General features: G+C 51.0%; 1 protein-coding gene across 1 annotated transcript in view; it reads left to right on the forward strand.

Moving 5' to 3' along the window:
• Nucleotides 1-5,619, forward strand: part of HDAC4 (histone deacetylase 4) — a 148,335-nt gene that overhangs the window by 34,568 nt on the left and 108,148 nt on the right. The window lies entirely within an intron of this gene.

Here is a 5,619-nt window from a genome sequence, read left to right on the forward strand (position 1 = left end):
GAAATGTGGGCCAGGATTGATTTTTTTGGGGAGGCCATTGATTGGTGCTGCTGGCTGGACGGGAGTGTCAGCAGGGCCAGCAAAAGGCAGCACTGCAGTGTGTGATTCCACGGACAGCGATGGATTCTCCATCAGTGGCTGGGGCAAGGCAACCCCGAAGTAGCTGTTGGTGTAAAGCACTGGAGGATGCAGCCAAAACTGATGGAGGTGTTTGCTGTTTAGCAGATTTGTAGTCACTGTGGTTTGTTATTGTAAATAACATCCAGGTGGGATAATAGGTTCAGGGTCGCCGTGTGCACTGGTTCTGGGGAATGGGGAACTAAGCCTCCTGTTCTCCAGGCCCAGCACATTCTGATTTATTATGTGGGGCCCACTCCCCCATTTGCTGATCACCTTGTTTGCCATGTTTTTCCCCTCCCATGATAAGCAGGGACCTCTTGGCTGCAGAAGCTCTAAAGGAATTCTGATGGATTTCTGGGAGGTGGCAGCTGGTTTTCAGTTGGGGCACACAGAAGGCTAGGGGAGGAATGGCTTTAAGTGAGAAATGGGAGAGAAATAACTCCAGGTTAAGAAAAAACCCATAGAAACAATAAGAAAGCAAAACCTGAAATCATCCCTTTTTTGTCTGACTACTTCTGAGTAAATGGTGCCTTAAGGAGCAACTTAAGTAGTAAACCCAAGTGTCTTAATTTACGCTTTTCTACTTGCAGTGATGAAGCAAAAACCAACATAATGACACAGAAATGAGTTAAAATGAAAAATCAAGGCTTTTTCTTTGTTGTTTCCCATCTGTTTTTTGCTTACCAAGAACAGTGGCACTTCTTGGCACTGCTGTTGGTACAGGTGCGCTGGTGGTGCTGCCTGTAACTCTCAGCCTTCGCTGTGTTTACCTGTGGGGTTTAATTCCCTGCTTGTGCTGGGATATGGGATTGTCAAGTGCTCCCAGGGCTGGAGCCCCCCTGCCCTGGAGCCAGGCTGGGAGAGCTGGGGGTGCTCACCTGGAGAAGGGAAGGCTCCAGGGAGAGCTCAGAGCCCCTTGCAGGGCCTAAAGGGGCTCCAGGAGAGCTGCAGAGGGACTGGGGACAAGGCATGGAGGGACAGGACACAGGGAATGGCTTCCCACTGCCAGAGGGCAGGGCTGGATGGGAGATTGGGAATTGGGAATTGCTCCCTGTGAGGGTGGGAAAGGGCTGGGATGGATTTCCCAGCTGTGGCTGCCCCTGGATCCCTGGCAGTGCCCAAGGCCAGGTTGGACACGGGCTTGGAGCGACCTGGGATAGTGGAAGGTGTCCCTGCCCGTGGCAGGGGTGGGACGGGATGAGCTCTAAGGTCCCTTCCCACCCAAATCACCTATTCACAATTCCATCGGGAGACCTCTGCCCAGTACTTTCTAGAACATTTGTTTCCTTTTGTAACACACAAAAAGTATTTCATCATGCTGATGGTTCACTCAGGGAGATCCTCAGGGACTCCGAGGTCCCCCGGGTGTTGCAGCTCCTGAGATTCCTGATTCCCTGTGAAGGCTGTCTCCAGACAGACCCGGAGCAATCCGGGCAGCCATGCCATTATCAAAGTGCAGCCCATGAGGTGTTTGGTGCTGCTTAGCCCCCTGTGAAGGCTGCACCTTGTGGATAAAAGTTCTGTGCCCTAAAGGAGCAGGCAATAATACTTATTAAAATGCTTTTCAGTTTCTTTTCTCCTCTTTGTCACATTATTTCGAACATACACAAAGTCCAGCGTTGGGGCTGCGCCTTGGATCCAGTGGGTTCAGTTTTGGTCCCTCACAAAAAGAGGGACCCTGAGGGGCTGGAGCGTGGCCAGGGCAGGGAACGGAGCTGGGGAAGGGGCTGGAGCCCCAGGAGCGGCTGAGGGAGCTGGAAAGGGGCTCAGGCTGGAGCAAAGGAGGCTCAGGGGGGACCTTGTGGCTCTGCACAAGTCCCTGACAGGAGGGGGCAGCGGGGGGGAAATCGGGCTCTGCTGCCAGGGAACAGGGACAGGAGGAGAGGGAACGGCCTCAGGCTGGGCCAGGGGAGGGGCAGGGTGGATATTGGGGAAAATGTCTTGCCTGAAATGAAGGCATCATGCCCAGGGCACCATCCCTGGAAGAGTGCAAACGCACGTGGGATGCAGCACTCGGGATGCAGCACTCGGGGACGAGGTTTAGCGGTGCTGCTGAGCTGATGGTGGGACTCTGTGACCTTGGAGGGCCTCTCCAGCCTTTTCTGTGATTCCATGATTTTGGATCAGCCTCGTGGTAAGACAGACTTGCTTCTCCTTGGCTTGGAAACAGGAGCGGCTCCTCTACACACCGGGAATTAGAAATATCCGTTTCAAAACGTGCCATTCTCGTGTTGCTGTGTTTAATGCAATTTCAAATGCTTTTACTAAAGCAAATCCATATTACTGGTATTATCTACTATTACTGTATTAGATTGCCATGCAATAATGATCCATTGTGGTAAGGAAAACCCATTATGCATTGCATGAGTATTTCAGCTTGTGTTAACCCCTTATGTGCCACAGAACTGGAATAAAGGGGATTTTTGAGCGCGAGGGAGTTGTGGATTGTGCCTTTCCAGTGGCATTGGTGAGATTCTCTTCTCTTGGAGCTTTCTGCTGTCTTCCATCATCAGGATGAAACACAGAAGGTGCTGAGGGTAGGTGCTGGGAGCTGTCCTTTGGGTTGGGATTTGGTGGTCTCCATCCAGAGTTTTCTGTAGGAAGTGTCCAACTTCTTCATGGCTTTAATTTAAGGGCAGTAATTCCCACAGAAATACTTAGTGTGAGTATTTTAAAGCAAAACAGTCTTTTTGATGAATGACTTCACGTTCTTATCTTCAGTTAAAAGTAACCTCTGGTGCTTGGCACTTTTGGGGGGTTTGTTTCTTTTGAGGGTGAAGAGCCAGTGTTGGAAGTTTGGAATATGGGCACTCTGGACATGACTAGTTTTAATTGCGTGATTTGTTTAATTGCTGTTTGTTTGTGTGCTTCCAGGATTGTTGAACTGATGATTTTGGTTTTGACCAAGCACTATCTTCAGTTTTGTTTTGAGCACCCTGAATTAGCGTGTTGGGACAGGATCTGCATTTCTGGGTGCCAGCAATTTCTGGTCCAAGCTTTGTACACAAACTTACTCAATTTTTACCTGCGCCTGCTTGAAATCTGGGCAAAGCAAGGAGAAACCTTGTCCTCCTCCCTGTCTGAGGGTGAGGGTGGCACTCAAACATGTTGTTGTCACCTTCAACAGGCGTAGGGTGACTTGCAGTTCAGGCTGCTCGCAAGCACGGTCAGCTGGCCTGTGGTCCTTAAAATGTTAGACCAAAAGGCTTTTTCCCTGATGAGCCACAGATTTGCTGCTGTTACAGGCTTGGATGTGGTATTGCATGTGAGGATGAGTTTTCCACCCTGAGACATGGGGAGTGTAGCAGAAAGGATGATGGGGCACTGGGAAGGGTTGGGGCTGGAAGCCTTTGGAGCCTGGCAGGCACCTGGGACCCGCAGCCCCATCAAACCCAAGGCCTGATCTGTTTGCTGACCCTCCTGTCTCCATGTCTCCATATTTATTTCCCTCGATGAAAAATTCCCCCTTTTTTCCCCTCTGCTCTTTCCAGTTCTGCCATGTGCTCAGGGAGCTCCTAAGGCCAGCAGGCATCTGCTTACTCATGAAATCCTGGATGGTTCCCATTGCCAGCAGTGCCCAGGGAGGGCTCCAAGCCTCAGTTTCCTTTGCCTCTGTTCTCCCTGCCCTCTGCTGCATCCAGGAGTTTCTTCTGGGTTAGTGTGAGTGTAATGGGTTGCTGAGTAAGTGTCCTCGCTTCCCTTTCCTGCACTGGAAAGGATTGGAACCTTTGGATGCAGCCTGCATTGGAAATAGTTCATAGAATCATGGAATCTCCAGAGCTGGAAGGGACCCACAAGGATCGCAAAGTCCTGCTGCTGGCCCTGCACAGACACCCCACCAGTCCCACCCTGGGCATCCCTGAGAGCCTTGTTCAAATGTTCCTTGGGCTCTGGCAGCCTCGGGGCCGTGCCCATTCCCTGGGGAGCCTGGGCAGTGCCCAGCAGCCTCTGGGGGAAGAACCTTTCCCTGCTCTCCAGCCTGATACCCAACCTGACCCTGCCCAGAATCATCACTTGTGTGGATCAGTCTCATTTAGCACGTGTGCTAGCCGGCCACGGGGCTGGAAGGCAATCCATGCTCTTTGCTTCCCATCACAGACAGTTTGTTCCCTCCTGGAAGGAAGGAAGCCTCTTTTTCCCGTGGCATCTCGTTAGCTCGAACATCGCGTCCTGTGAGTGCGTGGGCAGGAGCTGGAGCCTCGTTCGAAGCTGTGGAAGAGCCAGGCTATCTTTCAGCTGGATTTCTTCCTGACAGTTTATTCGTCCGGAGAGAAGGGAAAATTAAGCAGGTTATTGACCCTTCTCTCCTGCCTCGAAGATGTGCTTCGCCTCCCTCCTGCTGCTGACAATCGCAGATAATTTCAAGGTGCTTCTTTTTCCCCCCCGCCTTCCCTTGCTTCGTTCTTGTACCAGCAATCAGTTTTGAAGAACCTGCTGGAATATTGCTTTGGATCCAAGGGGCGCTCTGTCTGCGGATTCGTGGCGCTGCAGTGGGGATTCACGTGCTGTGAATAGCAGGTGATTGGGGAATGGCCGGCTGCCAGCAGCACCTCTCCCGCTCAACGCCCAGGCAGTCCTGGGGAGTTGGCTTTTTTTACTGTGCTCAAGTTCACGGGACCTGTCTCAGCAGATTGAACACCTCACTTTGATAGCGCCGATCTCCCGCAGAAACATTTAACTGGGAGGGTGGTGGAATCCTGCCTTTACCCCGTTCGCCTCCCAAGGAGGATGGAAAATTTTATCCACTTCTGTTAAAAGGCTGCGTTAAAACTTAAAAAAACCCCCAAACCCAGCACCGTGCAGGGAGCAGGAACATTCTGCAGAATGGCTCTGGAAAGAGCCTGTTGGTTGAACATAATATTCCAGAGCGAAGTTAAATGCTTGGACTATGCTAATTTCTTGAGGACAGTCACCTTTTCAGATGGATTGCACCCTGCAGATGGTGGCAGATTGTGCCCTCCTCCACTCCTGCCAGGAGCGTGTGCTCACTGACAGAATCAAAGCAGCAAAAGGATGAAGCTCTCCAGAAGAGTTGATGAATCTCTTGCCTTTAAAATTGAAGTGCTTTGTGCCAGGGAAAATATCTATGAATATATTTATAGTCATGAGCAGCGGAGTCTCGGCTCCTTCGTCGCAAGTGGGGAAATTGCTGTTCCACCAAGTCTGTGAAAGTGGAATCTACTTTTAGATGCTTTGAAATGGGAGTCTGTTTTTTTTTTTATCTGAGATTTAAAAATATCTGAAGTCCAAATTTTAGAAATCTGTACATAATTGACACGAAGATGATGTATACAGACAGCCTAAAGCTGGCGGGTAGCGGCAGGTATTATGGAATCATAGACTCCCAGGGTGGGTTGGGTTGGGAGGGACCTTAAATCTCATCCCATTCCACCTCCTGCCATGGGCAGGGACAACTCCCACTATCCCAGGCTGCTCCAAGACCCATCCAGCCTGGCCCTGGACACTTCCAGGGATCCAGGGGCAGCCACAGACTCTCTA

The sequence above is a fragment of the Corvus brachyrhynchos genome, unplaced genomic scaffold (assembly GCF_000691975.1).
Source record: "Corvus brachyrhynchos isolate BGI_N302 unplaced genomic scaffold, ASM69197v1 scaffold79, whole genome shotgun sequence".
Taxonomy (NCBI): domain Eukaryota; kingdom Metazoa; phylum Chordata; class Aves; order Passeriformes; family Corvidae; genus Corvus; species Corvus brachyrhynchos.